The following is a 12,541-nucleotide window of genomic DNA, read 5'->3' as shown; positions in this document are numbered from 1 at the left end:
ACTGAAGTGACCTGATTGCTACATAAGCCACAACTCATATTGGAACTACTTGCCAACTGATAACGTAGGTGTTGGGCTATGTCTGTACTTATTTGATTTTACACTTATGCTGATGTAAATAATTTTAGGATGGAGAGAGCTTCACAATAACAACCAGGAACATTTTGGTTTGCTTTTCCAAGGGGTGGAACAGTCAAGTATATCAGTAAGATACCAAGGGAGATGGCTTTAAGTCTAAGGCCTAGCTAGGTTCTAAACTTTAAACCTAGTAAGAGGAATGTGATAATTTGTTACACCTGAGGGAGGATAAACTTGGTCTCTGTGAAATGGAATCAAGTGGATCATAAAGCACCATAAAGCATAGGATGGCAACGATTGCTGTAATTGATAGAAGCTTTGTGGCAAAAAGTCATATAGCCTGAAACTGTCCCACTTTACTTTGGTTTAGGATGTTTCACCACAGCAGCTGAAGCGACAGCAGCTCTGTAGGTTGCCATCCTGGTGAAGTCAAAGAGCATTTTGTGTGATACTGTGCTGAAGGTAGCAGATGACATGTCACACATCTCCTAAATAGTGAAGATGTTTGATCTTGAGCATCTTTCCTGAGGGTGGATTGTGGCCTTCTGTGACTGAAAAAAGGACTTATGAGGAAACAACTGAAATGAAAATGGCAGCATTTCAGTAATCTGTGGTGCAATTGCTCCCATGCAGGCATAGGCCTCTAGAGCCTCTAAATTCATTTGGTCCCAACCATGAGGTATCACGAGTCTGCTTGTTTCATGCAAATCAAAGACATGATCATAGGAAGAATGAAATTTCCTCAGCCATATAAGGATATATGTTTTTAATAAGCCATCTATCCTTAGTCCACTTGTATCAGGACAAACTCCATAATTTTTGCCATGCTGCAGGGAAGGGCATTCCTTTGTTCTGGATGAGGAACCGTTGCACCTTTTCAGATCTTCTGTCATGGACTGTTCTGTTGACATCGGCTGTGCTGCTCGTAGATTTATTCTTGAATTATTCTCTGGGATTAAAAATATTTAATATTGTGCTGCTTCTCCAAAGCTGACTTTTACACTAGAGCTGGATTTTTTTAAAAACTTCCGCATAGTACCTGTTATATAGATAACATTTTTTTTTTTTAATGATAATACAGACTTCAAACTGTAACAGCTGAAATATGGGTTAATTTCTGCTGTCTCCTGTATTTCAGTAATGTGCTTCTTTGGGGTTCTAAGTCATCTTCATGAATACGTTGTTACACCCTTCCCCTTGGAAAGTGATCAGTTCTGGGAGGAGATTATAAAACAGTGTCATGAATTGATTTTGTTCATTTGTCTTTCAGATTTTTTTTCATCTGGTACTTATTGTTCTAATGTGGTATAGCTTAAATGTACACGTTTGATCTGTTATTAAATTACCAGCAGCGGGATCAATTTTATACCTGAAAAGCACAGGAAAATAGGGGTTTTTTACTGAACTACAGATAAGTTTGAGTTGCCCTTGAAGGGCAGTTGAGACACTGCTTATTAAAAACGCAACAGTAAGCGTATCCTTACTGTTGACTTTTTAACAAGCAGTGAAAAATTAGGTGAACTGCAGTAGCTTGAAATCGAGCACACACAGAATTTTCGTTTTTACACAGAAGCGTTTTCCCTTTTTGTGAGCGCAGGAGGTGTCAGCGTGACACGGCGTTTAGTCCTTGAGCGCTTTGCGGAGGGCGGATCAATGACAGGCCGGGTGAGTGACAGGCGGTGCGGGCGCCCCAGCCGGTTTCCCGCAGGGCGGGTTTGGTGTCTCGGCGCTCGGATGCGGAACCGGGGGGCCGGGGTGGGTTGGGTTAGGCTGGGCCGGGCTGGGTTGGGTTAGGCTGGGCCGGGCTGGGTTGGGTTAGGCTGGGCCGGGCTGGGTTGGGTTAGGCTGGGCCGGGCTGGGTTGGGTTAGGCTGGGCCGGGCTGGGTTGGGTTAGGCTGGGCCGGGCTGGGTTGGGCGGGGCGGGGGCGGGCGCTGCCGCCATTGGCTGGGGCGGTGCGGCCGCACGTGACCGGCGGGGCCGCGCCGTGCGCGCGGCGCTGGCGCAGCCGGTGGCGCGGGCGGGGCCGGGCCGGGCGCGGGCGGTGCGCGGAGATGGAGGAGCCGCGGCCGTGGCCATGGGGTGAGTGCGGGCGCGGGGGTAACGCGGCTTCTGCGTGTTGAAAAAAACAAAACAACAAAAAAACGGGGTGCGAGAAAGGGCTGCGGCGCGGCGGGAGCGCCGCAGCCGGGGAGCCGGGCGGGCGGGACCGAGCGCGGCGCAGCGGCCGGAGGCACAAAGCTCCGCGGGGGCCAGCGGGGAGCGGGAGGAGGAAGAAGGAGGAGAGCAGGGCTCGGCGACGGAGTCACGAGGCGGGAGGTGCCCCCGGGGAGCGCTACCCGGCGGTGGCACCGGCCCGGCTTTGTTCGATGCCGCAGCGCGGGGGCCGCGCGGGTGGGCGGGCGGCGCGGCCGCGGCAGCGCCCGGGGATCCACTGACTTCTCGCGGGTTTGTTTAACATGACAAAGGGGCGTCGGGGTCCGCGGCTCGACCTGAATGCTGTGGGAAATCTTGATAAATTATGTATGAAGCTGTGGGTCCTTTCTTCCCCTTTGTCAGATACGCAGCTTTTATTCTAGTAATTAGGTCATTGCCGGCAGAACGCTCCTTGCGTTTAGAAAAAAAAAAAATGTGTGGCGATTTTTGGAGGAACGCATATGCTGCCAGATTATCTCATCCTGTTCATTGTTTTGGTCAAAGATATGAAATTCTTCCTGTTGACTCACATGGAGGACCTTGTTCGTTGGCTGTAAGGGGCATTTTTCATTTGATAGGATTTTCTTCAGGGGACCAGTGGGGCCCGGTTTTGACTTGATTTGGAGAACCATACCCTGAAAAATGCCTTTTAAAGGCGTAGCAAGAAACATACAGCTTCTTGGTTTGCAAAGAAGGTTTTTCAGTAAATTTCGGTGAATAGCATCATATAGATTTATTTCTGTTTTTAAATACTTCTTCCACCTTTTGCTGTTTGTTCTATTGAAATTGCTTCTTAATGTTTTTTCTACTCTCTTCTTACTGTTTAGCTATTTTTTTCTGCTATCTGATACAGATAATGGATTTATGAATATTTTGTCAAAATTACAGTTCTTTGAGAATACGTGTAAGCATATGTACTGAGAGCCATTTCCTGGAAGCAGATTCTTCTATGTTTTTAAGGAGTCTCGAAGTAACTGATAAAACACTCTTTTCGCCCTCTCAGTTCTGTTAAATACAGTGATGCACAAAAAAAAAGGCTTGATGAAGACAAGACTGAGTTTAAAGTTCGGATTTAAACATCCCCTCAAAACATTTTCTATATATACCATTATTATTAGAATCATAGATCTCCTGTTTATCAGTAAGAGAGGCTTGGGATGATACTAAATTTTAAAAACATCATTCAAGAACTTATCATTTGGAATAACTGGTTTCAGTTCTCCTTGGACGTTTTGAATGTTTGTACAGTTGCTTAAATGTTGAACAACCACTAGATGCAGAGGTGCTTTCACCACTTTTTTTTTCTAAAGGGAAAGAGGGTGACAAAAGCACAGTAGTGATTATGGTGATTGTTATGGTGATGCTTCTTCCTGTATCTTTTGAAGTCTGAAAAAGGAGTCTTAACATTGTTCTGTGTAACCAGTGGAGCAGTTTCTGCAGGAAACTGTAGTCACACTCTTAAAATGGTAACTTAAATAAAAGATCGCTTCAAAATATAAAGCTTTAAATTATTTATGAGTGCAGACTTTCTTAAACATCATCTCTTATACAAAGTACTTGGTTATGGTGAATGTTCTGGTAGATATTATCGTAGTATACTGGTTTTATGTCAGCATGGAATAATACAGCATAAGTTGGAAATGCATATGGCTAAAATTGGTTCCTTTGGTCTCTAAATTCTTATGTTAGATTTCAATATGCATCTCAATTTAATTGGTAAAATGTTTCTGTTGATGATCTATGATTAATTCTTTTGTCATCAGTGTAGTGAAATCCTGTTTAAAATAGGTTATACTGCTGATTATATGCTGTGAGTTATTATCAATGAAGACCAGGTCTACACTAATGGTTTTCCAAAATTCATGTAGGACCCATGTCATCAGATGCTGGTACATTTTATGCAGGACAAATGGTCTTCTGACCCCTAAAAGTGCTGAAGGAAACCCTGAAGATGACCCTGCTAGGTCACCCAAGATAGAGAAATTCTTCATTATTATAAAATAATATTTTTTACTTTTTTAATTAAAGCTAACTGATTTCATGTAAATGGTTTTGAGTTTAATTTGTGTTTTCAGTTAAAGTAGGAAAATAAAGACCTGTGTCAGACTTTTTAATAGCTTAAACTTTCTAGAATTGAGTCCTTAAAAGATTGTGAGAAATATGAAAGTAAATAGGAGCAAGTCATGTGCAGTGAGGGCATACACAATTAGCCATGAATAACAGAGATGATCATCTTGAAGGATGAGTGTTCAGGCTTGTGAATCACCCCTGATCCAATATAAGTTCTGATTTAAATGATGTCTGGAGTGGTTTGTGTTCAATATAGTATTTAAATGCAAATCATGTTTCAAATTTTCACAGTTATATTCTGAATACAGCATGACTAACCAGCTAAGGAACATCCCAGCCCAGAATTATAAAGGAAAAAGTAGGAATTTTCCTGACAGTGTAATAAAAGCTGAACTTGACAGTTCATAGCCTGAAATATATGACTTTCTGATTTTTACTCTTTCTGTATTAATGGGTATGGTTTTTCTTATTATTAGCATTCTTTAGTAAACTTCTAAATGTGGGATTATTTCTATTTCTCACACAAATGCACACTTGACCTCTATCATACTTGACCTGTAGTGAGGCATACAAGAGCTCAGACCATGATCTTCTCATTCCTTCTCCTCTGGATCTTTTAAGGAATGTGGGGAACATGGATCACTTAGGATGAATAGATGATGCTTCTGTTCATGGTTGGTGAGTACAGGCCAAGTACTGAACTTATGGAAGTATCCCAGAATATAATGATGGCTTGAAAGCTCTTGCCAAGTTATAAATTAGTTTATGAGAAAACAGAACAAAACAAAAAAAAAACCCTCTCTACCCAATCCCCATTTGAAAGGATTTAGGAAGATCAGGTATAGTAACACTTCAGTGTTTTAGTCTGCTGTCCACAAAGATGACCTTCATGTGGAAGTGGATAGAAAAACTAAGAAGAAAATCCTCTTGATGCAGCTGAGGTTTACAGAAAATTGTGTGGTTTTCTGTTAAGGGGCTATCCCTTTCACACATTGCATTAGGATAGGGGATAATAGTAATGGCTCTTCATCTGGCCCTTGCTTTTTTTTTTTTTTTTACATGGTTGAAAACCCCAGGAATTCACAGTGCACCTAATCTAGAGATTGTAATTTGGTGTAATTTGTTACCAATTTTTTCCAATGTCAGCTTTTTCAGATGTATTAAAATGACTAGTGTTATATAATTAGCAATTAATTTTCTCATATCAGAGCCCTTGTGTCTTAAAATAAGCTGATGAAGAGCAGTTTTCTGTAATGGTTGTCTTATACTCCTTCCTCCATCTCTCTGACCTGAGTGTGATAATGCAGAATGAATGGGAATGGGAGCTGATCTGCTGTTACACTCATGGGCAATTCTTATTCTGTACTGAGTATTTTCTTAGTTCTCTCTAATCACACTCAAAACAATTCAGCACTTTTCAGACTGCTTGGTGTATTTGTGTGCCTACATAGCCCAGATGGGGAAAAAACAAACAAAATGGCCTCCCTTTTAGCTGCTTCTGGCTAGAAGTTTTGGGGATTTTTCTTAAATTCAGGTGGGGAGAGGAGAGTTAAATGTGCTAGCAACAAAGGCCATTTTAATAAAGGATAGAATTATCACCTTATGGTGGAAATAACACCGTTGTTCAGTGTGATGCTGGAGCAAGTGGAAACAGTTTTTCTACTCTGTCTGGAATTTTTGATTCTTTTACTATTTGAGTCCAGTGGAGAATTTTTCAGTGCATAGGAAAGCAGAGAATTAAACAATGCCTGTGAAGGGTAAACATTTTTAGATTGGCAAACCTTGAAAGCGTGCCCAAACTGAAATGGATAAGGCAATCCCTGACCCAGTGATACTCATTTTTATAAGTTCTTAAGCACAGCATTTGGTGTGCTGATATTTTGCTAGAAGTGAAAAAGGACAAGCAGAAGGATATAACCTTCTGCATTTAACCTGAAGGCAAGCTTCAAATGAAATAATGGAAAATCCAGTACAGGATTCAATCAACAGAAAAAATGAATTAATGCAAATTGGCATGGTTTGATATGTTCAAAATAACAGCAAGAAACCCCCCCACTTCATTCTCACTAGTGTAAAGGTAACTGTATGAAAATGGTCGATTCAAGCCTTAAGTTATTCAGTGGAACTGGCTTACCTTGGAACAGCTGTGCGAGATTTTTTGCCCCTGTCTCTCAGCCTTCCCCCTCTTTTGGACATAGCTGTGTAACAGTTGCTGATCCATTGTGTTTAATGGCCCGGCACAGTGAGTTTAAATTGATACCTATTTCAGATTACCTTGGCAGTCAGGCACTAATTTGCAGTGGTTTAGCAACTGTCACTCGAGTAGCTGAGCCCTCCCCCTCTTCCCTGGGTGGCAACCTTGCGGAGATGGGTGGGGCAGACAGCTGCGGGCAGGCAGCAGTGCAGCCCTCCCAGACAGCTGCGGGTAGGCAGCAGTGCAGCCCTCCCAGGCATCCCACCGTTAGCCATAACCACTTCCAAGTCACAGACCCTTGATCAAGTGCTTAAAAAAATCTAGGTTTACATGTATTTAAACTAACGGGAAAAAAAATCTCCTGACAGCATATTTTCTCCTTGAATTCAGTGTGATTTGTCCTTGAAGAAATAATTCCCCATTAGTCAGATGGGAATGAATGGCAAAAATTGACAGAATGGTAAAGAGTTAACAAGGACAAGATTCTGGGCTCAGCACTGAAGAGCTGTGTAGAATTTGTGGGTGTAGAAAGAAATCAGAGTTGAAGATTCTTTCCAGCCTTGCTAAATTATAGCCTAGATATTCATTAACTTTAGATAAAATCAGTCTTTAGATTTAGATACAATGATCACAAAATTTAAATAGAAATATTAAAAAGAAATTCAGAATATGCAAAACGTGGACACAATTATTTCAATTTGCTATATTAAGAAGATAATATGAAAAATCTCAAGTTAGAGCAGGAGCACATGTACTTACTGGTGACAGTGAAATGCAATGATAACAATGATAGATTTTATGGATGAAAAAATAGTAATGGAAGTCTGAAATATTTTTGTAAGGAGGTTTAATATATCATGAATTGTCAAGGTTCTTAAGTAGAACCTCTTTAGGGCATACTGAGTATGTATGTTTACTGATTTCAAAGCAAAAGCCTCTGATATATAAAAAATTGTAAATTTTCAGAAAATCTTGGAGTTTTTTCCTATATTGGGATTTGAGGCCAAAAGGGTTGCATGTAATTTCCTGTCTGGGCAGTGCTTACTGCTACAGTTTTCTTAATGTAGAAAAAATCCATATCTAAATCTTAACATTATGTTTGCATAAATTTATGCTTTTCAATAATTTTTATTTTAGTGCATAAAAGAGTTATATCCAGCTTGAAATTCTTCTTTGATATGTATATTCATGCAAAGTGCTGATTCAATAAAGCGTGAAATTTCTTGTCATAATTTCACCTTACTTTGATAGGAGGTAGAAAAGAAGCTTCTTAATGATAAGAAATATGGCTCAGGGAAGTAGGACAGCAAGATTTTAGGTCTGTTACAATGAGGGAAGTGAATTTTGAAGTTTCTGTATTCTAAGAGACTTATTTTTTGGAGTAAATCTAGAGAAATGGTTTATCTCCATTCCTCCCTTTGAATGATGACCACTTTTTGAAGAAATTATGTAGTTAGAGTGCAAAATGGATCTTGAATGAAGCATAAGGAGGGGCAAGGAAAACCTCCATTCTTTACTGGATATGGGTGGGAATATAGTTATCAAAGATGAGGAAAAGGCTGAGGTATTTAACACCTTCTTTGTCTCAGTTTTCAACAGTAAGACATGTTGTCCTCAGGACAGCTGGCTTCTGGAGCTTGTAGAAAGAGACAGGAATCTGAACAGCCCCCCTGTAATCCAGAAGGAAACAGTGACCTACTGAGCTGCTTGGATCCCCACAAATCTATGGGACCAGATGGGATCCATCCTAGGGTGATGAGGGAGCTGGAGGAAGAGCTTGCCAGGCCTCTCTCCATCATCTACCAACAGTCCTGGGTCACTGGGGAGGTCCCAGATGATTGGAAGTTGGCGAATGTCACATCCATCCACAAAAAGGGCTGCAAGGAGGACCCGGGAAACTACAGGCCTGTCAGCCTGGCCTCAGTGCCTGGCAAGGTTATGGAGCAGATTATCCCAAGTGCAATCACACAACACCTACAGGATGGACAAGGGACCAGACCCAGCCAGTACGGGTTTAGGAAGGGCAGGTCCTGTCTGACCAATCTGATCTCCTTTCATGATCAGGTGACCCGCCTGGTGGATGAGGGGAAGGCTGTGGATGTGTCTACCTGGTCTTCAGCAAAGCCTTTGACACCATCTCCCACAGCATTCTCCTGAAAAAGCTGGCAGCCCATGGCTTAGACAGGGGCACTCTGTGCTGGGTTAGGAACTGGCTGGAGGGCTGAGCCCAGAGAGTGGAGGTGAACGGTGCTGCATCCACTTGGTGCCGGTCACTAGTGGTGTCCCCCAGGGATCAGTGTTGGGCCCAATTCTGTTTAATATCTTTATTAATGATCTGGATGAGGGGTTTGAGTCCATCATCAGCAAATTTGCAGTTGACACTAAGTTGGGGGCGAGTGTCGATTAGCTGGAAGGCAGGAGGGCTCTGCAGAGGGACCTGGATAGGTTGGAGAGTTGGGCTGATAACAACAGGATGAGGTTCAACAAGGCCAAGTGCCGGGTCCTGCACTTTGGCCACAACAACCCCATGCAGCACTACAGACTGGGCAGAGTGGCTGAAGAGCAGCCAGGCAGAGAGGGACCTGGGAGTTTGGATTGACAAGAAGTTGAACATGAGCCAGCAGTGTGCCCAGATGGCCAAGAAGGCCAATGGCATCCTGGCCTGGATCAGGAACAGTGTGGCCAGCAGGTCCAAGGAAGTGATTCTTCCCCTGGACTCAGCGCTGGTGAGGCCACACCTGGAGTACTGTGTCCAACTCTGGGCCCCTCAGTTCAGGAAGGATATGAGGTCCTGGAGCAGGTCCAGAAAAGAGCAACTAGGCTGGTGAAGGGACTGGAGCACAAGTCCTTTGAGGAGAGGCTGAGGGAGCTGGGGCTGTTCAGCCTGGAGAAGAGGAGGCTCAGGGGAGACCTCCTCACTCTCTACAACTCCATGAAAGGAGGCTGTAGCCAGGTGGGGGTTGGTGTCTTCTCCCAGGCAACTACCAGCAAGACAAGAGGGCATGGTCTTAAGTTGTGCCAGGGGAGGTTTAGGTTGGATATTAGGACGAAATTCTTTACAGAGAGGGTGATCAGACATTGGAATGGGCTGCCCAGGGAAGTGGTGGATTCTCTGTCCCTGGAGATTTTTAAAAAGAGACTGGATGTGGCACTTAGTGCCATAGTCTAGTAACCACAGTGGTAGTGGATCAAGGGTTGGACTTGATGATCTCAGAGGTCCTTCCAACCCAGCTGATTCTATGATTCTAGGATTCTATAATAGTGAATTTCACAAGGGTGGGTTTTGTGGCCTAGATGCGATGCGTTTTCCCTTGGGCCACGTAAAATGTAAAATTGATTCTGCAGGCCAGAGCTCTTCCCTTCTCCTCCATTCTCCCCTGCCATCATGGTTTTATTCAGTGGGAAGAGGAGTCATTTATTCTTTATTCAGCTGACTCTGGCCCCAGTGATGTTGAATGTGGTACAGCTTCAGACTAATGGGCCATGGCTGAGCTGTTCCTTCCTTTCCCTTGGGCTGATTACTAGCTCTGAACAAGGTGATACCTGATTGGGAACCTTATCTGGCCAAGAGGATCCAGAGTTTAACTCTTTCCCCAAGGCAAGTGATTTGACCACTGAAAAAGTACAAGTGGGGGTGCAGTGATGCAGTCGATTTCTATTGATACTGATCATTCTGTGTTTAAAAAATTTATGCAAGTAATTTCTTTTTTTGGTACTAAGATAATTTGGAACATAAATCCAAGGATTGTTTTGGGACCTGAACTGTGATTTGATGTGTTTAGGTTGAGGCAATTGGTAAAAATCTATTTTTAGAAGAGAGGCAGATTTTAATTTTGAGGGCTTTATCTCAATATATATGGAACAGCTTATGTATAATGGAGCCTTTGATTTCACTCTGCAAATCATGTGCCTGAGAGGTGTTGCAGTGTTCAGCATAAGAAAGCCTAAGCTGGTCAGTTTCCCCCATTTTAAAATTAAATAATGGTGTCTTTTGTGAAATACTCTAGCATTTCATTATTTCAGGAGAAAAAAACCCCAAATATCTTGGAGGTAGGAAAATAAGTACAGCGTTCATCTGTATTGAGGTTTAGGAATACACGATTGGATTTCTTGAACCATTCAAGTCTGTCAAGTTCCTTCCTGTGTCACGTGCTTGGCAAGAATGTTGCTGAACTACAGCTTCTAATAGACGCTGCCAGCCTAGGTTGATAAATGACCAACTTATACCCATTTGGTCTGTGCTGGTATTGTGTTTTAACATAAATATTTTTCTCCCTCCTCAGTGTTTTCCCCTCCCTAATGACAAAGTTTAGCTGTGTCATTCCAGCCTTTGTTGTGCCGAGGCAGCCAAGGTTTGCCTGTCAAATCTGTCATCCCTGATCACTTGGCATGATGAGAGACTCTCATCCCTGATCACTTTTCGTCTTTCTCTGCACCCACTTAAATTCACTTTTCTTACCCATGTCCTTGTAAAATGATTTGATAACTCTGGAGATCATGTTTGCTTTCCTTGTGCCAGTATTGACAGTGCCCAGGTAGCCTTTAGGCTGAGAGGCTTGACTGCTTCAAGTGACAAGATTCCTATGTGAGTGACCCGGTGTTGCTGCACTGTTTAATTCCGCCCTGTTTCTACTGCTTCATCTCTCAGTTCATCAAATCCGTGTAGTCCTCTGACCTTGTGCAACCTCTTGTGAATTCATGGGAGCAAGTTTTGATGTTACTTCTTGTACCAAAGTCAGTAACAAAACATTTAAAAATGCCTGTCACAGTCTAGTTTTTGGGAGAGCTTCACTGACAGCAGTTTGACTTTCAGCACTGCCCTGTGTCGTCTTGATGTCTTTGGTCTGCTCCTTAGCCGTGTACAGTTTTTCTGCTCATCTCCATTGTAACTGTGACAGTGTCACTTATTTCTCATTTGGGCATTAATTTAGCAAAAAATACCCAGCTTGTGGTAATCAGCTAACTCATTTCTTTTTTTATCTAAAAACCCACGAAGTTTGACATTTGAATAAATCAGGAAGTGACTCCTAGTCTGAGGCAGGATACTGTCTGTTAGTGATGATGCCCTACTTTCATGTTATGAGAATAAAGGAAGCTTAGGCACTTAGGTCAGGAGATGGAAAAGCCAAACCAAATCTCTCCTTCAGGATCCTTACTCATTTAGCTTAAATACACATAAGCTTACTTTGCATATAAAATACCAGAGCTATGCAATTGCTGTCTTTCTACTGTAGCTCCTCCCTTAATCTACCTTCTCCACTTTCTTCATGTGCATACATCTTGTTAATGTGGCAAATTGTTTTAAATCTCAAATCAGCAAGTGAGAATTCCTGAATGTGGATGGCAAATGGAAAAAATGGATATTTTTTTTACATTACCTCTCCTTTCATACTAATATGAATTACAATAACGGGAGAAGAAGATACTCCATCTAGAAACAGAATGGTTTTGATTCTGTAAATTAAATGTAGATGAATAAATGTGTGATTTCCTTCAGTAAAAAACCAACACATTCTATCAATATTACAATACAGTACTACTTTGTGACAACTAACGCAGAAAAGTTTCCATGCATTCAGAAATTACATCTGTCTGCATTTCCTTGGGCTTGTACAGAATTGTCCAGGCAGTGTGTTCTGAAATGGGAACTACAGCTATTAGTTTTCTTAGTAATAATGGAAACTCCTGCTTATTAAATAAAAACATACATGAAATGTAACAGAAGCAGTCTGCCCTTATGGATCTTTTGGTGTTTGTTTTGGTTTTTTTACAACTCTTCCTGACAGGCTTCCACCTTTTAGGTGAAACAACCTTATGGTAAAATCCCAGAATTCAACTAAAAGAGTAGTTGTTTCAGATTGCCTTTATCTCTCTAAAAATGAGGTCTCCACTAAAGCATGACCGAATTTTGAAAAATAAATTTGTTACAGATTTTTTTTTTTTCATTCTTGGAAATCACAAGTCGATGAGTGGCAGGCATCTTCCTTCTCCTGTCTTTGATGGTG

General features: G+C 42.1%; 1 protein-coding gene across 6 annotated transcripts in view; it reads left to right on the top strand.

Moving 5' to 3' along the window:
* The window catches only part of APC (APC regulator of WNT signaling pathway), a 93,003-nt gene that overhangs the window by 21,527 nt on the left and 58,935 nt on the right, over window positions 1–12,541 (top strand). For 4 of the 6 annotated variants that reach the window (XM_032674746.1, XM_032674745.1, XM_032674744.1 and 1 more), the window contains exon 1: window positions 2,103–2,158. The exons of 1 other annotated variant lie outside the window; for it this stretch is intronic. The gene's annotated coding sequence lies outside the window, so the exon portion shown is untranslated. Of the gene's footprint in view, window positions 1–1,649; window positions 1,744–2,102; window positions 2,159–12,541 lie in introns of those variants that run through there. One more of the 6 variants, XM_032674742.1, reaches the window with a different exon arrangement.

This window comes from Chiroxiphia lanceolata, chromosome Z, assembly GCF_009829145.1.
Source record: "Chiroxiphia lanceolata isolate bChiLan1 chromosome Z, bChiLan1.pri, whole genome shotgun sequence".
Lineage (NCBI taxonomy): Eukaryota > Metazoa > Chordata > Aves > Passeriformes > Pipridae > Chiroxiphia > Chiroxiphia lanceolata.
The sequence above is the reverse complement of the archived record's forward strand: the minus strand, read 5'-3'. Positions and strand labels throughout refer to the sequence as shown.